At 35.6% G+C, this 24,700-nt stretch overlaps 1 protein-coding gene across 7 annotated transcripts in view; it reads left to right on the top strand.

Moving 5' to 3' along the window:
- Nucleotides 1-24,700, top strand: part of LOC143215610 (opioid-binding protein/cell adhesion molecule homolog) — a 553,686-nt gene that overhangs the window by 203,668 nt on the left and 325,318 nt on the right. The window contains exon 1 of one of the 7 annotated variants that reach the window (XM_076437893.1): nt 22,951-23,272. The exons of 4 other annotated variants lie outside the window; for them this stretch is intronic. The gene's annotated coding sequence lies outside the window, so the exon portion shown is untranslated. Of the gene's footprint in view, nt 1-22,950; nt 23,273-24,700 lie in introns of those variants that run through there. 2 more of the 7 variants (XM_076437894.1, XM_076437887.1) reach the window with 2 other exon arrangements.

Genomic DNA, 24,700 nt, shown 5'->3' with positions numbered 1-24,700 from the left:
AAACATGTAGAACGAGAAATTGTTTCGAAATGCACGAAGAACATACCATGTCACCCTTTGTACTCGCAATCGTATTAAGAATAGTATCTATGAACACTTGCAACACGCGTGAATGCGATACACATCTCATCTACACAGATCTAACGAGCACCGCGGAGTTAGTATTACGTGGCGGCGAAATTACCCTTATCAAAGTGAAAGTATTTTACGTGGAAGCAGATCGAGGTCACGCCACGCGAGATTATATTAGAATTAGTCGTTTGAAAAATACATGTCGTTACAAACTTAATTTCTGAAGCCAAATGAGAAACGCGTACTCTATTAAATGAAAATATCTTCGCCAATTTTTTGCAGTTTTATTCCAATGCCGCGTGACTCCAGTTCAGTCACCGCAATAGAACTATTATAGTTGCATTGTTATAATTTCGTTTTATTGAAACTGGTGGTGTAATGGTAATTTTCTTTCGGGGTAAACTTTATTTTACCGGATTCAAAATTTGTGTCTTTCTCCTACAAATTATGATGTATTTGGTATGTAATCCAGTAGATTTGTACCCGGGGCGGCTGCAGATCGAAGTTTCGATCATGTAGGACCAATGGTTCAGGAGTTATGGCTGCTTAAAGTTGAGCAATCTGCAGTGTTTTTGACAGGTAAGGGCGCCGCCATATTGGTTTGTAGTGACGGTCGCGCGCCGCTTACCGAGTTGGTTGGTGATTAAATCGGGGTCATTCGGGGTTCTGCTCGAAAAATGCACAACTTTAAGCAAGCATAACTCCTGAATCATTGGTCCTAGGTCCGATACGATCGAAACTACGACATGCAACCGCCCCGGGTACAAATCTACTGGATTACATACTAAATACATCATAATTTATAAGAGAAAGGCACAAATTTTCAGTCTGGTAAAAAGCAGCCTTCTTTCGTCTTATACATTGTATATAAAATTCGATGCACTCCAAATTTGTGCAATATAAAGATAAAAATGTGTATTTTTATATTTTTTAGAGGGTTTGCTGGCTTTCGAGGTCGGTTTTGCGCAAATGTTCGAGAATTTTTTTTAAAAGAAATATTAAACCTTTTACATTGGATATTTGCACATACATACATTGGTATTTGACGTGCTTGTGTGGTTTTTTCAAGTGAAAATAATCAACATTACATAAGTTATACAGTACTAACAATATAACTTACGAATAGATCGCCTAATAGACGCTATGCTCATATAAATAACATTGCATTTGTATTGAATATGTGGAATTGTATTCTTATCACATTGCATTCTTAACTATCAATAAAGACGTTATCAGCTTTATTAAAATACTGATTTTCTTGAGCATTTAATGAAATTTCAAATCAGTCATTCTTTTGTTAAATGACATTTTGTACAATCTTGGAACCTAGAGATTAATTTCTTTTATTCGCTGTTTTGTGCATTCCGTTCTAATAATTACTACTGAACGAGATTTGTCGCAGAAACAATATGCTGGGTTGGAAGAGAAAATGGTGGAAGGCTGAGCATTCGATTATTGGAAAATAAATCCCCGGAAATGCTGCTATCACAGAAGCCCTATTGACAGTTTCCAATATTCATTTCTTTTTAGTTTGACCAAAAACATGTAATACTATATAAAAGCATATTTAATGTAACTGTAAGGTAATTATTTTTTACTTGTATTTATTCGCATAGCAAAGCACTGTAATATGACTATGAAAATTTCTTATTATTTAGAAAATCCCTTTATGATAAATAGACCGCGGATTTTATACATTTATGACAAACATGAGTAGGTGCAATTTAAAACAGTAAAAACATTAGACGAATTTAAAAATACTGTTATATTATTTTCAATCTATTAAACAGATTAAGAAAGAAAACAAATTTCTATTTCACACCTGTTTGTTGCAAATCAGGTAAAAAATTGAAACATCCGCTGTCTACATCACTGCAAATAATGTCGTAAAGAAAATTCAGATACTGAAATGATTATTCATTATATTTCGGCGCAGAAAAAGCTATAATTTCAAAGAACTCTAAAACTGTGAGAGTATTCAATTATAATACGAAAGCAATGAAACAACGATTACGTTTGGTAAACTATTATTTCAGCAAACATAAAACAATTCTGCTAAAGAAAGATCAATACATTAATGTCTACTTATTGACGTAGATCGGGGGAACTTTCTTCTACAACAAAAGAAAATTTCTTCGAAGTTCTAAACCCTTCTCGTACCTTGCTGGTACGCTGAGAAATATTAAAAAGTAATTTCCATTCTGTCTTTCCAGAAGTTCTGAATGTGTCTCATGTCTACAAAAAGTAGCAGAAATCCAAGTCCTTTTGCAGCAAAGAATAACTTTTATGGGCTGAACGTTTTTATTCACATTTATTGAAAACGGCACATTACCACAGAATTGTTAACACTTGAATTACCGGTGGTTTTGTAATAATCTTTCTGAAACCAAAACTTAGCAGTTGTTGCAAACTCATTTTCCAATCGTCAAGTGTTATAATGTTATACATTTCTAATACATAGTTTCTAATGTTCTATTTGTTTCCAAAGTTTAACTAAAATTAGTATAAATTAGGTGATTTCCTTCGAAAAAGTATTCTTAACTACGACACAAAATAAACATTTGAAACCCAATCTTTCTTCACGTACGATTATAATTCGTACGAATTGAAATTGACATTGCTTCATACATATCTTTGTGAGTGTAAATGTCAAGTCGAGGTTATTTTTATTTTTATACAATAAAATTTCGTGAAATAGCGGCATCCGATGATGCAATAAAGCTCTGATGGCGAATGCATTTATAGTTGGGAAAGAAATAGATGTACATGATACAATATGCACAGTTGACCTGGAAATATTGAAGATGAAAATTGGAAAAAACTGAAAAGTTAATCTCGTAATTCTTGTCTCTATGAATAATCCTAATGTACTTCGCAGAAGAAAATGTCTGTGACATTCAAACAGTTTATCTTGCCTAGGTCAAAAATTGACATTACTTTTCCTCCAGATCGATATCAAATTAGAGTGGGGTGCGCTAGAATGAACGTAATTGGTTTTAGAGCCTCGTTCGTTATAGTGTCTGATCGTGCTAGCATATATTAAAATATATGAATTTAAAGATTTCCTGTCCATGACTCATAATTTAGAGCACACTTACCATTTTAAAAAAATGTACGACAAAGTGGAAGACCATAGGTGTGAAAATAATGTAAAATTAAATTATTTTACATAAATGTAAGGAACCTTCTGAATGGTACTTTTTTAGTAGGTTTTAAACATTAAAAAAACACGAATAATAAAATTAATACATATACTATATTAGTTATATATTATGTGTATGCTAATAAAATTGTAACATGTGCACATTGCAACATTTTTGTTGTAGTCTTCGACTATATTAGTGAAATCTATTTTCTATTGCATTTGTTTATTATATATTTATATTTTACGACATACAGTATTGTGAACAAAGTGTCCCATTTATAATAGATCCTATTTATAGTACACCCAGATTGAGAATCAATGAATATCTAAGCGACGACATCGTAAAATGTTACCAAAAATAGTTAAGCTTTACGTTTTAGATCGAGTCCTATATTCTTTTAATAGATTGGTCGACAGCGTTCGTCAGTCGCTACAAAAAAGTACTGTGTCACCATCTAAAGACCATTATACTTCCAAGAATATTTCAGTATATTCGCAGAACATTACATGATGTTAAAATTAGAAACATACTCTAAATTAGTAATAATCATTTCAAACCTCATAATCAAATGTCATTCCATGGGATATGACCCAATAACTCGTGTTATTGTTAGACTGCGAATTTTGAAGTGAAACTTTTTGGCAGGGTGTAAGCGTTAATTTAATTAAAATTAATTTCTCGCGACATGAAAATGTGTTACGGAAGTGACGTGGATGGTTAGCTGATCCGCTTTCGAGCGGAGCCGCGAGAACTGTCAAGAGACATACATTTTCTGAAATATCGAGAGATGTAGGGTTCTTATAGAAAAGTTGGAGGCAACCCCGCTAGCAGGGACACATACAATCTCAATGCAACGTTTATTATGTTAAACCATACTTTTTTAAACACACAGTTTGTCAAATACAGAAATACAAAAGCGAGGGTTATGTGACGATACACTTCCGGTTCGAGTCACCGGACACGAAAAATTTGCAAACGTCACATTTGCGACGCAAAGAAGGAGAGCGTATGGGAAAGACATCGTGGATGTGTCACGTGGCTAATCCGATACTGGGAGAGATAGTAACTGTGTTCCCCCCTCAATTCGCGTTCTCCCTCATCTGGCGACTCTGCTTACATCTTTAGAATAATTTAATCGTGAAGACTTTACACGACTAAACTTGTTCCTCATTTTTGTTCTATAAAACAGCCAAAAGAAATCATAAATTAAGTTTCAAGCAATGTTTGTAATGGAGAATATCCAATCTTTAAAGTAATAGATTAACTCGGAAAAAAATTGTTTCGATGCTTTTAGAGACAATTCAATTTGTAGCATTTTCGACGAAAAACGTCCTCAGTTTTTCATCTGTTATCATCCACACATATATTCTAGAGAAAAATAAATAATGGTCTGCAAAAGCAGAGGCATCGAGTTTTGAAATCACAGTTGAAATTTATTACTGTACTATTTTTATTAACGAAATTATCATAGCTCTAATATTGACAATTTCACGAGAATTGGAAATTTAGTGTTCAAATACTGCGTGGATCCAATGTATATTTGAGAAGAGGAAATCATTTTGAATCGGATGCACGCGTTATGCGAGCGATTTTAATCAGTAGCACGAACATTTTTTTTTTTCTATAGCAATAACGTAAGGGTAAATGGTTTTAGCTGTAACTTGCTTAGGATTTGTATACAGGAAATGAATCGACAGGAAATTCAATTTAAAAAGCACAGTGGATCTTTGTGTGTTCTTTACGCTTAAGTTACATACTTCTCAAAACAAAAGCATCGGAAGCATTGTTTTACATACTATAGCAATAACGTTTATCCTGCTATGTATACCCTTTTCGTGCAACATTTTCCGGTATTGAGAACAGATCCGTAAATATTCAGGAGAAGTGATTGGAACAGGGACACCCTGTATTTCAATCGAAAGCAAACAGTCAAGGTGACCGGTCGCTGCTAAATGAAAATTTGCTTTCAGTGTCAGGAGCGTGAGCAATTATTTTTGAAGTTGATACCTCCGGAATATTTGAAATTCCCTCTATCGCAAATAGGTCGAGGCCGCGATGCTCAGCTGTCGTCAACATTTGAAGCATATTCCATTAAAAAGTTCGATTGCAATCGTCTGAGCACAGGGGGGAAATTTCTCCGGAGAGCTTAGAAGTGTCTTTGACGCAATTAATTACACTCCTCTCAGTTAACGACAGTCAAAGAGCACATTTCGGACAATCCCAGCACGAAATCGCCGCAATTAGCCTTCAAATGGCATTTTCTCGTTACTGAACCCAACGAAAGGAAATTGGCGTTCGCTTGGCCAGTAAACGCGCCGCCTAATACATACTCCAATAGTTGTGGCTTTAGGATTCAGACAGCAGCTATGTTAACTGTTTGTTTTCGCGGCGAAATTATTTACTCCACTCTTGAAGCCGATTGCAATTATGTACTAGAATTTGACAATTGTTTAAGGCAAGAGACAGCCATATGTAAAGATGTTAGAACAATTGAAGAATACAGGGTGTATCAATAATCAAGTAATGTGAATAAACGAATAATGTTATTATTAGACAGCAGATCTTTAGAATGTTTTTACTTTTTTAAATTAAACCTACTCATTTTTGTCATAAATGCATACAATCCGCTCCCCAGTTATTATAAACCATGATCCCATGTTTGCACGAGAAATAGCTGTCACATCAGAGATTTTACCACATCTCCAGACAATATAATTAATTATTATAATGCTAGACTTCGCATCTTCATGCAAAATAAAAATTATCCCAATCAATTGCAAGAAGCCTTAATAAGTTCTAAATAATATACATTGACTATAAGAATAGTCTAGGTACAATAATCTGGGTATAATAATATATGTATATTGACATCCTTAAATTCTTTTATTCTTTTTACTATAATTGCATCAACACACTTTTGTCATAAATAAATCAAATCTGCAAACGTAAAATTGCTCATGAAAATGTCAATCTAATAGAAGACATAGAAATGTACGAGAAAATTTACGTTGATAAAAATTCGATCTATGCGATTTAAAATACTTTTTAACGTTGCATTTAAACTTTAGGTAGCAGTACCTTAATTGAAGGAATTGAATACATTAATAATTAAATAGAGGGTTATTGTTGCTCGCTCGCTTAGCTCGCTCGCAAGTAGGGTTGTTTTTGCTCGCTCGCTTAGCGAGCTCGCGGATAGGACTGCTCTTGCGAAAGGGTTAGTGGTACGCACGGCTAGTAGTACCTATAGCTATTAATGTTTTTTTTGATTTGGTGTGTGACTCTCCACGAGCCACACAAAGAACTTCCCGATTCGTTAGTTGCAGTATATTATTATCATTATTAAGTGTACGTTTTAATAAGATTATACGTTTTCAGGGAAATTCAATAGTTTTCTACTTATCAAAATGTTTGCTATATGGTGTCGCATTAAACGAACATCGCAGGCTCGTTGCTCGCTTGGTTCCTTGTTATAGCATACTAATGTTGCAAAATAAATTGTCTTAATTAGTTTTTCGCAAACGATACAACTCCTCATTATCCGGGTTTGCAGTATTGATCTTGGTTTTCTTCGATACTGTTAATTTAAATTGTCCCAAAATATATAAACCACGCTCAATTTTGAAACTCTGCTCAGTGCTACATACAACATTTGTAAAGTTCGCCTTTCTGATTTTTTTAAATCCAAACATACTTCCTCGTATGTTTGTCCCTGACTTTTATGAATCGTAATCGCTTCAGCAGGAACCACTGGAAATTGACTACGTGTGATTTGATATTTTTCCTCACTCGACATATTTACTTGATTCGATATTTTTATTATTGGTGTTAAATTTTGATCATTATTTGCATTTTTTTTTTAATTTTAAAAAGATCGAAAAAAAATTTTTTGTGTAATTACGTTTGTTTCTTCGGTGGAAACTTTCCGTTCTCTCGTATAAATTGCATTGTTGAATGAACTTCTTTCGAAAAAAACTAAAAAAACTAAAAAACTACTTGACCAAAATGGACCAAAATCTAATCAGCTCTAAGTTACAGCGGGGCACATCGATTGCATCATTCATCATCCTGATCGCGTTGTTATATAACGCACACGCGCACGCACGCGCACACACACACACACACACACACACACACACACACGTTTTGCTGAAAATAGTCTAAAATGACTGCAATGACCATGAAACGTGAAGATCTGCTAAAAAATCGATTTTCGATTTTCGGGGTCATTACAATAACTTCCCTATAAAATCGGCAAGTTAAAAATTATAGGTATTCCACTACAAACAACAGAAAAGTAACATTTCAAGTAGAACTATTTTAAAAAATTCATCTCTACACATCATACATCATCTCTGCAGAGCATCACCTCAGAAAGATGTGCCATCAGAGTGTTCAATAATAATTGATTTTATGACCCAAGAGGACCAAACTAATAGGTTTTCATTAATTTTTAAGTAGCACCTGTGCAAAAGTGGAAGTGTAAGAATTTTAGATTCTAACAGAAATTGACGAGGGACTAGTTGAATGGCTGAACTGTAAAATTAACCCTCGCTAATTGACCTGAATTACCTTACACGAGAAGTATTTTAAGGTTTTGCGCGATGCTAAAATAATGGGTACATACCTGATATATGTATATGTATACAGAGTGTTCCAAAAATGTACTGATCCTCCATCAGGAGATGGCAGTTATTTCGATAGTAGGGCACAGGGGTATCTGTGAGACCCCACTCTTGACGCCAGGCTGCGATCCTCACCTTTGAATATGGCGGCGCCCTTATCTGTCAAAAACACTGCAAATTGCTCAATTTTAAGCAAGCATAACTCCTGAACCATCAATCCTACAGGATCGAAACTTCGATCTGCAGCCGCCCCGGGTACAAATCTACTGGGTTACATACCAAATACATCATAATTTATAGGAAAAAGACACGAATTTTGAGTCCGCTAAAGTAAAGTTTACCCTTTTTTATAAATGACTGCGCACATTTTCGTCTTACATCGCGTAGCTTATAAAGAAATGCATTCTAATACTTACTGTGAGAGGACCTTCAAATGGCCTTGAACTCCGAAGATGAAAGTCAAACTAAAATTCCGTTTGTAAGGAGAACGCAGGCTTCGTGAGAAATTCTATACAAATACTTTATTATACACCGAAATAACATAGCAATATAGACAATGCTACTGTAAATAAATTGTACTCATTTTATTCCATTTCGTCTTAAGAGATTTCTATTGTTAAATCGCTGTATTATACAGTGATATAACGTTAATAATCGTCTATTACAATAAACGTTCTATACAATAAACTGAGTGCTAAACGTTTGTTTTATACATATGTGTGCAAAGTGAGTACCAGAAAAGTTTAATAAAACATTGCCGAAAAATATTTACGTTGTTTTATTCGGACGGTTCAAGAAAATGGCTTTAAAAAAATTGATTTGTTTAATAATTCTTAAATTATATTATTTATCGAATATTCATCGTTATCGGACAAAGCTGTTCACGTATATTTTTCCGCATTTAATATTGCAAACAAAGCGGAGCCGCAATTCACACTACGTGTTTTAATTAATTCCGCGAAACAATATAGTCATAAAACCTTTCTGTTAGGAATCAATTGCATGCTGCACGCAGTCAAATCAAACCTTTACCACTGTTTTCAATTAATTTTTCACGTCGCGTTGCCGTAGATGAGAAGTTTCCTCTTCCACTATTAACCGGGCAAGAATGGAAACACTCTCTTCCTGGCCCAGTGGGATAGTCAATCGATATTCACCAATTGTTCGCAATTCATCATCCAACACTCTCAAAGACTCGATCTATCACTGTGTAATTACATATCGCGTGAGATCACACTATCTCATGTATTTTATTGTATTAAGTATATACCGCAACGATAACTAGGCAGGGTGCTTAAAAATTTAATCTGTATGATTTTTAAAGCAGTTTTCACATTTTTCGAACGAAAGATTTCAATGGCCTACAAATTGCATCCTTAGCAATTTGAAAGAAAGTTTCATTTCAATGAAAAGACCAAGCCACCTGGCCTTTTTCAATGGCACTTACATGCAGTGGACCACAAAGGTATTTGAACATTAAAATTCTCGAGAATTTGTCAATATTTGAACTATGATAATTGCGTTTTGCAAAAAGTTCTCTGCTAACGACTTCAAGATTACCAAGTTTATATTTTGCCCGAGTTTGCGTTCCATTAAATACGATTTGATGTCTGATTCAGTCTGAGTCAATCTCTCAATTTGTTTTTAAATTAATCGAACTATACACATCATAACGTTGTGATGGCGGTACTAATAGTTTTTGTTATTGTTAAAATTGTTTGCACGAAAGCTTAAGTATCACCTCGCAACAACATTTTTTATTCATTAAACTAGGAAATCTGTTTGTTTCGCGTGCAATTATTGTTGCAAAAGTAATTCGTACTAAAAATTGTTTACGGATATTCCATGCTCGAAACGTCAGTTTCAAAACCAAAAATTGTAGAAGTAATTTTTGGATGTCCCATTGAATTCGTACAATAGCACTCTGTTCGGTCTTAAAAATCGAACGTGAGGTTTCGTGCTGGCGACCTGTCAAATTATTTTATGGCTGCCTTGCTTCGAGACTGGAACGTTTGGACACTGTGTGCATCAGACTGAATCTAAGTGGCATTTTTGTGGCGTGCAGTGGAATTTTTAGCAACGATCCCCACTTGGAACACCAGTTCTCAGAGAAATACTCATCAGCTGGTATGTACACACGCTTAGGACTGGAATAATCGTGACAGACTTATGTTTATAGAATATTTAACAAGGACACGAATCGAGGATGCGAGAAAAACTCTAGGAATCGTAGCACGAGAACTCGCATAGAGCTCGGTAGACCAACTACGATAACAAGAATAAATTATGTCGGATTCGGTTAAGATATAGCAGGGAAAAGCACGCGAGTCGCTATGCGAAATTCGATCACCGCATATGCGTCATAGTTGGATCAAACGGTATAGCCGGATAGATGGTCAAAAAGCAACTAAAATATTTTGTATTGCATTTTTAAGTTTGTACATTGTTTTTCTGAATATAAAAATATTGAATAACACAACAATATTCAATTACATAACACACCTAATTTGATATTCCACGAATATAAAATTTGTAGTATTTATACATATAACTATTACATCATCTAAAATTTAATATATTGAATTTTTGGCAATTAAAAGCCATCGATTTTCGTAAAAAAGTGGCGTTTTATGTTTAAAATTATCTGCAAAAACAAGATTCCGGGAAACGCGCGTTTAAAGTACTCGGGGCGCTGTGAAATGCGCTTTCAGAGCATAATTTCAACGTTGCTAATTTCGTAAATTTCGCTCGGATTAATTTTAAACTTTGATCGTGTATTTTTAAAACGTTGCACCCACTTTAAAAGAACGTTAAAATTGGGAAATGTACAATTTTTATGTTTTTAGATAGGAGGTGTCACACCTTACGTAGTTAGTTGATTTAATAGTGAAGGTTGCGTTACTAACAGGATTTAGGAATCGGAGAAATTTAAACCCTGAACGATTTTAATATGTTAGTGGGCGCATTTTAATTTTCACATTCACGAACTGTTTGAAACTCTGATTAAGTATTTTCTGCTTGTTCTTAATTGATAAACGTTTTTATTAAAAAATTGTATACGCGTAATTTATAAAATTCGTACTCTTTACAAGAGAATAGTTGTATGTAAACGAAGTATTTGTTTGGAAAATTAATTGAATTTAGTAGATTGAATTATTGATTTTGTTGTTATAACAATATTCATTATTATACCAAAATTCGTAATTCATGCTCGTAACATTGTAATTGAATGAAACATTAAACAGGTGCTAGATGGAAAAGTTAAAAATTCCAAACAGAATCGTTCCACTGAAAAATTGAATTGTTATAATCTCGTTTTATAGATCTCATAGTTCTTACAAAATAATAAAGTTTGGGATCTGTCTCTCGATTTAAACGAGAAAGATAATTTTGTAGTTTATACTAGTCTATAGCAAATATATTCACTACTTTTCAATTTAAAAAGCTTTCACAAGTACAAAATCTTTTATAAACATTCATTACTCAAAATATGTTTATTACATATTACAACCTAACTAGATCAGCATCTGAAAATATTTTGATGAAAGAAATTTATAATATTTTAGTACTTACTATAATACTCTTGAACAATTATTTTTTTTATATTTTTAATGGAGCGCATTACCGTGACATTAAAGTGATTAAAGGAACTGAGAAAATTATATAACACATAATATTTGATTAGGTATTAATAGATACGAATACCAGGCCAGTTGAATACTTCAGCTAACCGTTATCAAGTTTATAGAATTTCAATCGCATCGACTTTCATAAGTGCAGCTCACACAGATACCGTGCGTTCGTGTTTGGGTCAAGCCTAAAGTGACACATAGTTCCGATACACGCGGCGGAGCGTAAAATCATTTAATTTGCTTTAAATAGAGCCTATCAACGACGGCATGAAAATTTTCCCCCGCGAATTGCCGGTAGCTTTTAAACATTTGCAAAATACCGCAAATTCTTGAGATACCTATGACTCCACTTGTTCATTAATGCAATTTAAAAATTTGCGTAGAGATGAAGAAGTATTTTATTCACCTTTGCAAGCAAAAAGAATCTACAAAAATGTAGACGTGGCTACACTGATTTGAATATTCGATTGTCATTGGAACTCATTATTATATTAAATTTGAGCGATAGCGTAGATAACGTTACCAGAAAGAGTAAACGTAAATGAATGAACTTAGATAATAATGTGTAAATGACACGTTGAAAATTGTACTGTTAAAAAATAGCATATTCTTGTAGAAGAATCTAGAATTTACACTTGTTAATTGCTATCATACTGCGGATCTCTGATCAGAAACAATGATGAATAACATTGAATGACCTTGACTGACCTTGAGTGAACTCTAGTAATTATAGTCACTGAATTTCCTAGTGAAAGGGACTATCATCGCAGGTGTTTAGAAAGGGGTCCTCATTTTAAAAAATAAAGGTGACGTTGAGGTTTCTAAAACCAATTACGTAAAAATAAATATTTGTATGGCATCGTGTGAGCGCCATTGAACCATTCAACTTCATCCTTGCGACATTTGGCTTATCTTTAAAAACAACAACGATATTTGAGGTGCTAATTTTAATTGTCTCACCTAATATAAAATATAAAAAGTAAAGTTAAGTAATGATAGCATTAACAAGTTGATTGTACAGTCTCCAGTTACATGTTTTATTCCAACAGTTATAGTAAATTAGGTTCATAAAATAAGTTGCATTTGCTTCAAGCATAATCAAAGTTGAATTTCATTACTTCACACATCCTTAATGTTTAAAGTCGTGAAATACGCTAGGTTAAATTTCTTTAGGGCAAGAACAGTCTAAATTTGTATAAATGGTATAGAAAACAATTGGGAAGGGAAAACGAAGAAGAGGAGGAATGAAAAGGGACTTTAGAGAAACGAGAATTGCAAGCGTTATGGCAGAAGGGTGAGAAAACTAAAGTGCGAGGAGTGAAATGAATGAAAGTGAAACAAGTGGGGAAAAAATAACAGAACCTGATTAGTGGTCCAGCAGGGAGAAGGATAGGGTTCCTAAATTGAGGTGGAGAACATAGATGGGACAAGCGAAGAAAAAGGGAGAAGAACGTGAACTAGGACCCAGAAAATGAAAGAATAGGAAGTTCCACTTTCGAAGAAAATAGAAGGGCCACAATGAAAAAGAATACCAGAAGAAAGGAATGAGCCAAAACAGTTAGTGGAAAAGCAGCGTGAGAAGCTGAAGGAACTAAGAGAGAAGAAGAAGAAGAAGATTAAGGGTTGCTGATAAAGGAAAAGAGATTCGGTATAAGGCGTCAGTTTAAATCCGTGTCATCGTGTAATTGGAAATCGGCTAACTTTAATAAATACTCTTGTATTAAATTTAATATTGTTACTTGTAATTTAATATTGTACATGAAGACTCACGAATTTTTGATAAACGTTGTACTCTTGTTTTGAAAACGGAACAAAATAAGTAAAAAATTTATATGTCGTATTTTTACGCGAATAAATATTGCACATGTAAATATTAGAGAAGATGTCAGTGTTAAAATTTGTTCCTATAGATACCTACAATATTCCCCGAGAACGGATTGAGCAGCACATCATGCTATATGTATACGTGAGAACATATTTTAGCCTAGAACTATAAACTTCATCCTTTCAGTAAGATATTAACCCTCGAATGGCCGACCGTCTCGCAGCGGTGCGGAAGGTCGTTTTGAGTCATTTATGATCCATCCTAAAATTCCCGTAATATTCACTTTGCTGCTACTTTTTCTATTAAAGTATATCTTACTGCGCCCTTAACAGATTTGTTAAACGATATTGACACGTCGAATATTTCAAGCATAAATTCACAATTAGGAAATAACTTTTCCTTATTTCGCGTGGGTTCAATGAACCTGACATGTTCTCGTGTGGAAATCAACTGTACTGCGTAAGTAAACAAACATAACAGAGATGGTAAAAATCAGTTTCATATAACACAATCTTAACCATTATCATTTTTACAATCTTTAACATGACACAATTTTATATAACACAATCAGGGTACGTACCTAGCGGCAAATTCCGGGATAGAATTAAATTTGTTCTGTTGAACCTTATTTGTGGTGTGCAAATCTGTAGACAAAATAAACATTTTCAGCATCAATTGCGAATAACAGAGGCCAAATAAAAATTCTTTCCTTCTCTAATGATTGTCAAAAAATTGCAAATAATTCATCGATGCTCCTGAATTCTCGTTATTTTTCTCTTATTTTAAATTGCACTCGTTCATTTTTGTTAAGTGCATAAAATCCGCAGTCTACTTATTAGTTACAAGCTACAAATTATTAATTTATCACTGCCTGTCTTGAAAGTATATATATATATGTGTCTATGTATTATAACTATTCGTCTGATATTTCATAGAATTATATTTAATTTTCAATTTTGTTTAGATGGGGCTCCGTCGCGTCGGCGAGCTCTACGAGCCTGGCGAGCGATCGTCAATTGTTCCGAAGCGATTCTGAGCAAAAGCTCAGAGTTGCCATTTAATTCCATATTAATACATATGATCCTCCCCTCATCTAATATCGGCACATCAACTTTGGACGTTTATATTACGATAATAGTTCATGCAGAAACAAAAGAATTCTATTGTTTTGAAAACGTCTTGGTATCACCTTCACGAATACCTAATCAAAATTTCAATTGTAATCTTTACAGAGCTCTCCAAGGTTGTTGCAGTCACAAAAAAATACACACAATCATCATGTACTCTTTTATATTTATTTATTTATATTTATACATATATAATTCTTATCACCACACACACACACACAAACGATGTAAAAATATTTAAATTATTTTCATCTTGCAACAAAACTTGTCTTTAACATTGTACCACGGCTATTTCGTTTTGTTTAAATCGTTCGATTTATAATAAATTCCCTTAATAATTAGACAATTTCCATTGAATGATAAATATTGAAAGAACGTTTAAAAATGGAGGTAAATACACTGAACCAAATTGAATTTGCAATAGGCCATTCGATAGCTTGCCCAAAGAAAATACTTTGTGCCAATATAACCTACAACTTTCGTCTGAAATATTTTCTCGTATTTCGTGACGAAATAGAATAAATTTGTATTCCGACAGCTATTAGTGCAACTGTTAACGCAAGCAAGGCATAATAAATTGTTTGCATCGCATTAGCATAAAAGGAGAAAACGTGTACGAAACTTTTCCAAGTTGTGCCATGTGCAGCATCAGTTTCAAAATTAAACTTTTCTTATTTGAAGAGCGGTCAACCACTTAAAACACAGGAAGACGTAACAACTTTGTAGATCATGAAATATTTTCAACTGATGCATTATGCATCCCGTTCCTGATTCAATATTGAAAAAATACTCCGCGCCAAGAAGCGCCCCGTCTTTTTAAGGTTGTTCTGTGCGTTCTAGATATCTGGAAGCGATATCACGCATAATAAAAGCAACATCACTATTCTATATTCAAATTCACGACATAGTAGGGAATTTTATTTTTCTGCATGACGTTGATGCACTGCCCGAAATTTCCGTAAAGCCACCTTCATTTTCGCGGATATTTTGAAAATACCACAAATTTTCGACATGGTAGGAAACTTTATTTTTCTGGATGACGTTGACATACTGCACGTAATTTCAATAAAGAAACCTTCATTTTCACAGATATTTTGAAAAAATATTACTAATTTTTTTGCTCCGTCGGATTTGCATTTATATTTTTTTTTTGGCTATTCAAATGCACAGAAGGTGTTATCAAAATATTTCTGGCAATGTAAAGTAGTAAGAACACTTTATGCATTGTTCTTATAATGTTGATCGCACGTCATCTATTCTCAGTATAAAAATGAACTTGTATGAAACGTTCCTTATATCATAAAATATATACTTACTTATAAAATAAAATATTTTGATAAAAATTTGCCAGCCAAAATTGTATAAATTCTTATTCGAAATCCATCAATACATAAAAATCCACATGATTTTTCTCTTTTTTAAAATGTAATATAACCCCCCCCCCCCTCTATTGGCAAAAACAAACTTCTTCTCGATAAGAATTTTTAGAATTAGTCCACGAAGATGCGAAGACATGGTATAGTTATCACTAGACTGCGGATCTTTATGGAATTATGGCTGCTGAAAATGTTCAAAAACTGCTAGGATATAAAATTTGACAGAAATTAGTACGATTTTCATTTATTTTATTATCTAAAAAGGGTACTACCACGGAAAATAAGATTCCATTAGATTCGACTTTCTTGAAATTCGTCTAAAAAAATTGCAAATTGCATAAACATCCGCAGTCTAGTTATTACTGTATTGCTTTAACACCAAGAGACAAATTAGGTTAAGAAAATGAAGGATGACCGAAGCACCGAATTAATTTCTAAATCTAATATTTACTATTACTTGAAATAATGTTTCACCAAGAACGTGCTACGGGCACAAATTCTAATGGATGACGAACTATTTTCCACTGAGGATGAGAGGTTAACCGTTCTTAAATGAAATCAGTTAACTTGTCATTGATGTTTACTTTTAGAAATTGTTCATTCTTTCTTGATGCAACAAATAACTCTTTCACTTCATTGTACAAGTTCGTATTTACGTTGATTATGGTTGAGAGCGAGTGTGCGCATGCACTATATGCGTTGATGTTTGGCGTGCTTGATTGGATCCTATTATACACTATTGTACATATATGTAATATCATCTACGGTTCGAAGTGTCCGTTTGAACGCGTGCGAGTGAGAGCGAGTGCGCGCATCCGCGCATGCGCGTAGATGTTTGACGGTTCGACGGTTGACGTGTTTGGAAACGTTGGTCTTCTCGCGTCTCGCGTGTGTTGAATTGAGTGCAAGTGGACAGAGATGTAATAAATTATCTTAACTACTTGGTTGTCTTCGGCGTGTTATGTCGCGACGGAATTTCCGGAATTAACATTTTTTCGAGAAAGCACGTAGTAATGAAACACGCGAGATATGTCGCGTCGCGAGGTAAGTCGTCTGCGTCCTGTATAAACAGTATCGACGTAGCGACATACTTAACACGTCCACGAGAACGAAGTGGTTAAGAAGTGAAGTCGTGTATTTATTTATCGTGGTGGTCACCGAACATGGACTCATCAACATTTAACAAGATTGCAGAAGCTTACATTTTTCTCATCGTACATAACAAGGTTAGCTTTTAATGGTCCAACAATAAAGAACATATCTGATTGGTTTTTACAATTTCGCCGTTCGTTCCGTATTTATTTTGATATGGCCACTGATTCCACAAACACGTCACCCCCTACTTATCTTCAAATCCATCTGGCTCAAGGATGTCTTTCAGGGGAAGCGAGGCCGATGGATTCGAAACTATCAGCGTCCGATCTCGATCTCATCCAGAAATAGGTTAGATTTCCTAGTTCTCTCTATAAACTTGTACACGTAGTGGTATATGTATAGAGTCTGTGCAGCACGTACCGGCACAGTAAAGTGACGATTAGTTGATAGTAATCGCGGCGGTGTGTAAACCCGAAAATTCGGTACAGACGGTGCGGTGGTCTCATAATTTACTTGAATCTGAACACTGATTTCAATCAGATTTAAAACTATTTCGACCACTGTTTGCTCAACGTTGTGATCTAAAAGATACTGTTTTATTTCAACGAGTCTGTCCTTGACAATTTCAATATGTCGGAAGTTTCTCGAGTACGGTGCGAGGAAATAAAGTGACTTGCAAATGAAATTAATTTAGTTAGATTATTCGTCATGATTGGAGTTTATGAGTTTGTGACAAAATGAGTACATAGATAAAATTTGGAATAGTGAAAACACTGCATATCTTTAACAGGAATACATATGATGTACATACTATAAATCATATGTTGTTACCAGACTGCGGATCTTTATGCATTTATAAGTAGTAAAATTGAGTAGATGAAATTCAAATTGAAGATGTCAATGTACGATTTCTCCTCTATTGAAAAATTCACACATTGAAATGCACTACATGAAAAATTCTGTATAAACGTACACTACGAATTTTTTAATTAAAATTTAGTCATATTTTCTATATAATGTAATAAAAAATTATAACAGAATTACAAAGATTACATATTTCTTTTAATAATGTTTAATAATGTTTCACAATAACAAAGAACGGTATTTGCGAAAGCTGCAACTGACAATGTATTTGTTTTACGGAAGTTTGGCAACTTAATATCACACGCGACAGATAATTTACAACTACAATTATTAATATAGTAACGGTTCAACATCTAAATTCTTGTAAGTGGAATAATGAACAAGTTTCGTTTGGAACAGCAGAACAAGTAATTAATTGCTGCAGTATCAGCGAAGACTGTCCCAGAAAATAGAAGCTGAGTCCTGTAATTTTATCCACATCTCAGATCCTGTGTACCATAGTCTCATTAGAGTCTCTGTACTTCGCTCGCTTCCGTCGTGATCCATTTAGATTTTCACGTTAAACCGTTGGAAAATTTCGAACAACTATACGCGTACAAAATCGAATTCGAAAAGCAACTTTAAAAACCGTCCGCGCTTCAGATAATAAATGGAAGAGTTTTTCTGTAGTGTACAAGCGTGTAGCACCGGTAATGGAAATGAAACTGCAGTAGAATCACTTTCTTCTGCGCCTCTCAGCCGATTCTCTCGAGCACGCGGAGAATAACGCAACAATCTAATTATCGTCAAGTTCACTGTTCCGGTGTTCCCACAAAAATGAATAGGCAGAGATGCCGCGCACGTTTCTGTTTCATCGTCGAAAACGGGGAATGTAATACAACAACGCGTTTAATGTTAAGCTCATCCCCTCAAATACATGCAACTAAATACTCTGTCCTGCACACTACCGACGACTGCTCCGCGAATGTAGTTTTCGCAAAATAAAAACCGCGTTCTTTCTCTCCTCGTCTCGTATAATAGATTTTTTAAATAGCATCTCGCGCTTTGTGAGATGTTGCTTAATCCTCGCTCTGCTGTCCAGGGAATTGTCGAATTCTAATTTTGCGAATTAAATTGTATCAAGGTTGATACGCGGTTCAGGCTAATCATTTCTTCATGATTCGTATATCCCCTTTCGCGGTTCGTCTCTGTCGTGAATGTGTCACGTGACTAAACCTGTACTGTACTATATTATCCTTAAATAAGGGGTTAGTGACTCGAAAATTTGGGGGTTATTTTCAAACCTAAACACTTTGTTTTGCACACGATACAAATAAAAATCGTCGTGTAGGGGCACTGGACCATACTTAGCACCCTTTAATATTCTTACAATATCAAAATTTGGTATTCTTTAATATGTATGAATAACACAATAATAATAACACCGTAGCAGCGAATCAAGTTCCCATGATTCTCGTCTAAGTTGCAACAGTAGTCAACAAATTGAAACAATACCCAGGATGCTTGTTTACGGTTGCTATCAGTGCTTCCGGAAACCGAGATGCATGAATCAATAAGCAGGGTCTGTGTAGTAAGAATATTCGAGGCACGAAAATGCTTGCAGCTCATATTGTAGTAAAATAGGAGGTAGAATCATTGCACGAATAATCCTAATTAGCTTTGCGAGTCTAATTTACGTCCGAGGTTATACGAAAACCACCCGAAATGTGTTTATGAACTCCTGCATTACTAGAACAAAAATAGGCAAGAGAGTTGCGAATATATGGGTTCGCAAGATGTCCTAAATTTCATCATGATAACGAGTTTCTGTTTAATAGCCTCATTCCATTTAGGTTTATGCACGTCCGTTTTAATACAAATGTGTTCACCTCTTAACGGCATAAGAAACAATGAGCTGCAGACCCATAATGATTTCCATATGAAGCCGTTTTTACATAAAGCACAGACTCGTTATTCATCAGATTTAATGTTCGATGATTATATCTCACGACATAGATCAAGGTGGAACCCATTGTTCGTCAGTAAGAGAAATAAGGGTTAATTTGATAGGAATTCTTGATCACCTCTGAGAACACATACAATTAGTCAAAACTACATATGTATGTGAAATGTACAAAAGAAATGTGTGAATGATATAAACAACCTAGATTAGTTCACGTAAAACAATGATGTAGTTCAATATAAAGGGAGGAGGGAGGAAAATATATAAAAAAACAATACTTGGTCATGAATAAACTGCGGATCTTTATGCATTTATAGTAAAATTGAGAAGATGAAAGTCACACAAAATTGTTGAAAAATTTTAACTATAATTTCTCCTGTATTAAAATCATTAAGGGAAGAAACAACATTCAATTCAGTTTCTATTTCTTGTAATCGATACAGACAGTTTTTATTTTGCATAAAGATCTGCAGTCCAGTCATGAAACTGCAATATTAGATATTGTCTTAAAAGTTAAACATAGAAAATACAAAAAAATATAATTTTATCCATAAGGGTCCTACCGCACACACAGGGAAAGATGAGATGCAATTATTTACACATGTCTCAGTCATAAACAACGTCTTCGTCCACGCCATCGTATACACCTGAGACAAACTTGGCATTCCAAGCATCGAGTTCATTCTTTTATGGGTTCATGGATCAAATGGTCACAGAAAATACTCACGGCGTGCGGCGCGGCGTTCCCAACATCCTGCTTTCGAGAATCTCTGTTTCTTTTATGACGAAGATAGTGTTTCTTCTTTTGATAGTAAATGTATATTTCGCTCAGCGTTAAAATTTCTCGGAAAATGCATATTATATATTTATTATAATATAATATATAAACTTATATTTGTCCTTGAAAAGTGTAAGATAAACTTGTAAGAAAATATTGTGTTAAAGATTTATTTTAGACAATAATCTAATACTAGTTGATGTCAAATAATAATGCAACAACTATAATAATTATATACGAAAATAATGTAATACAGTTTTAAATTTCCAAATGAGTCAAGATTGCTTAACAAATAGAAAGAATATATTTTATGTCACAATTATAATTACTACAATATATAATCTAATCTTTATTTTGAACTGTAACAAAACACTTGACATGTCACAATACTTTGTGCAGTTTTAATAGTTTTGCTTCAAAGTTAGAATTATACATATAGCCAATACAAAACGTGGAAAACCATTTTCGACAAATTATGGCATCTATTATTTTTCGTTTGTATTGAGCATTCGTTATGGACGTGATATTACGGATGAATTACGACATTACGAAGGAAAGATAACTGTTCATTCGAATCCCCGGTTACAAACACGTGCGCAAAAAGAATATTCCACATCAGGGCAACTGACCCTACACGAAGATACAGCATAATTAAAGGAAGATCAAAAGCTCCATTCGACTTCAGAACGGTGAAACTTTCATCCTCGAAGCGAAACTTTAATATTCCTATAGAAAAGTAAACACGAACGTCTCACCTCGCGACTCCATTTCACACGGCGCTCCTTCGCGACCGCACTTTGCGGGTGCACCGATGCAGGAACAATCCCGTCGCCAGAATAATGGTCCGTCGCAGCATAGAAAAATTCGTCCGGCGACCTCCTTTGGTCCGCAGCTGTATCCCGTCGCGGTTAACATGAGAATCGTCTGTTATACAGGGTGATCCACTGGGCAGTGTACCCAAAAACTACCACCACCAAGGCATCCTAGCGGGAAACGTGTTTTTTTCGGTTACGCATAAGTGTCCATGAAGAAACCGATATCGTTTGTTAAGCCCGTTACACTTTCATGGAAGCTTGGGTGATATAACAACCGATTAGTGTTCCTCTTAATGATTTGTTAATAGACTGCCGATCTTTGTGCATTTATAGCAAAATTGAGTAGATGAAATTCAAAATTGTTGTCAAATTTAAAAAATTGAAGATGTCAATATATGATTTCTCCTCTATCAACATCATTAAGGGAAGAAATAAGACAATTTTTATTTTGCATAAAGATCCGCAGTCTATTTATTAAGTATGATGTGACGACACCACCCGTACTCACCATCGGATGGTTAACTAGACGAAAACGATACCTATCTCACTGCTACGGTCAGGAACAAAAAGCTGGAACTAGTCCGAACCTAGACAGAAGTATTTACATAGTCACTCGCTCCACCTATCAACGACGTTGACGCTCCCGTAGTAAGGGACGTTTTGTTTTTTAGCTATAAAATTTCATAATGTGAGAATTGCGTAAAGAAATTTTAGAACAGCTTTTATACAGTTCTTCGCTGTACTTAAGTCGGGACTGAACACAGACAATAGAGTACGGAGGTTGATTTTGTGGATTCAACTAGAGAAAGGACAGCGGTGAGCGAGATAATAATACCCGGCACGTATCAAGATTCAATCGAAGTTCAGTTCGAGGTCCCATCTTTTTGGATTTGGGAGACGTATGCACTACTGTGTGTCGATTTGGGTCATGCTACGCTGTACGTAAGTCGGGACTGACCGCGGACAATTAAGTGTGGAGGTGAATTTTGCGAATTCAACTAGAGAAAGGACAGAGATGAGTGAGATATCGATATCCAACACGTATCATGATTCGATCGAAGCTCAAGGTCCCATATTTTTGGAATTGGGAGAAGTGTGCACTACTGTGTGTCGACTTGGGCCACGTGTGAAGGCCCCGTGAGCTTTCAGGATAGGGAATATGCGTAGAAAGAAACCAACCTCTCTAGCCTCCATCGCGAGTGTTTTCCTTCCAGACCGCAACGATGTCTGTGAATTAGAAAGGCCGAGGAAAAGAGAATATACGTGCACCCAGTGAATCACCCAATAGAAATCGCGACTACACGGGAGTTGCTGGAGAACGTCTCGCACAAGACTTAAAACAGCGTCGTCGTCGTCCGCGGAGATTCATGTCTTTGCGTTTGTCCCGTACCTATCGCGACACGTTCGTTCGAATGGTCATGGGTCAAGAGTGCAGTTCCTAAGAGGCCAGCGACACGGCTGCTAAAGGGAAGGCGGGAGGGTTGTTTTTGCCACGGAGCAACGTAGTGACGGATCGAGGGAGATGTAAAAGACAGAGGAGGGTGGTTGTAGAGCCGGTGGGAAGGGCGAGCCTGGAACTAGAATGGGGGTGGATTCTGGGATGGGGGAGGATTCGAGTGAGGGTGGCGCTGTAGCGGCCAAGCCGGGAAACATACACGGGGTGGCCCCGCGAGCTCTCTCAGTCGCGGACAAGCCGCCACGCGAGGATACCATCGGATGTGTGTTATCGCGGCAGAACAAATCCGTTTGTAAACTTGATCGTCGCACGAGGTTCGTCGAAATCAACTCGGTGAGCCGTCGGTCTCGCGACAGAACCGCGCGCGTCCGTCGTTCTTCAACCTCGAAGACGCGTTCAACACCATCAACCACCACGTGGCGGATTAAAACTGCTCGCTCGAGCACGCCGACAGTGAAATCGTCCAGCGAATTCGACCGCTGCTCGTTAATCGCGTCCCAACCGGATTACACGTGATGAGGGGTGCGTATCTGTGTGTTTGGCAACCGGTCATTACCCGTCGGCGCTCGCGTTTTTCTTCCGCCGCGATACCAATCTTCTCGCAACTTCGTAACCTGCTCGCGCGCTTCACAGCTTGCCAAACGATCTCGCATCGTTTGCTACCTGTGCGACCAGGATTGCCTTCTGTGCAGTGTTTCGCTATTCGTCTATGTAAATTGATCCGAGTTCAGTCTCCTGTGAGACCGACTCGGACGATTCCTTTCGGAGATGTGACTAAGTGTTCGGGATTGATGCTGACGCTCAGGAATAAATTCGGCGAGGTTTTGTGCACCCCTGTGGAAAAGTGTTCGATCAAGATTATTCCCCTGGATCGTGAGAAATCTACTATGGGTTGAGGTGGGGGAACTCGGAATTGAAACGACGGTGTCAACTGAGAATAATTGTTTGGTTTAGAGGAAAAACAGAGCCGGGATTACACCAACATCGGTGGTTTTGGGATTTTTGAAATTTCTCCTGGCTGCTTTGCTCAAGTAACAGTTGCCGTAGCCTTGAATATTGAATACTTTCGGTTATACGAGAAGTCTTGTTGCTTGAAATTGATAAGTCTACAGAGTTGAGTGATGTAACAAAGTGTTCACATAAACTTTTTATTTGATTATAAATTATAGAAATTCTCAGACTTTGAAGCGTGCCGTTGGTATTATCTCAATTATAACATCTTTTGCAGACATTTACCGAATGTTGCAGGAAGCTAAAATAATATAAAATAATATAAAAGATTATGAAATTGACACAAAGAGGTGATTTATATGAGAGGGATTATAGAATTGCGGTTTCATTTTCACGTTAATTGTAATATCTTTTGCAAACATTGCCCTAATTGCTAGTTGGAGAAAGCTGAATTAATATACGTCAGAGTTCACTGTTTAGATCAAAGATTATTTAATTGACATAAAAGGGTTAGAGATGCGTTGTTACTTTTACGTCAATTGTAACATCTTTTGCAAACATTGCCCAAATTGCTAGTTGGAGGAAGCTGAATTAATATACGTCAGAGTTCACTGTTTAGATCAAAGATTATTAAATTGACACAGAGGGTTAGACATGTGTTGTTATTTTTACGTAAATTGTAACATCTTTTGCAAATATTTACAAAATATCCACAAATTAACACACAGCAAGGTTCACCTTTTACATCCAAGATTATTAAACTGAAATACTTGTTCCATTACTTTATTCTAAAGATATGCAAAGCGTCATTGAAACCGATATAATCAATTACTGCTTCATAAATTGTAGACCTTTAAAATCGTAATGCATAGGAAGATTATTGGACGAAAGTTAAAATAAACTCTGCGACGCGACTACAACGAACGGAACGACGGAAATGATCGAGCTTTGTAATTCGAATATGTACGAATAGCTCTGTCTATGTTATTCTTATCAAAT

Source organism: Lasioglossum baleicum, chromosome 14, assembly GCF_051020765.1.
Source record: "Lasioglossum baleicum chromosome 14, iyLasBale1, whole genome shotgun sequence".
NCBI classification, from domain to species: Eukaryota; Metazoa; Arthropoda; class Insecta; order Hymenoptera; family Halictidae; genus Lasioglossum; species Lasioglossum baleicum.
Note: the sequence above shows the minus strand (reverse complement) of the source record. Positions and strands in the feature narration are given on the sequence as shown.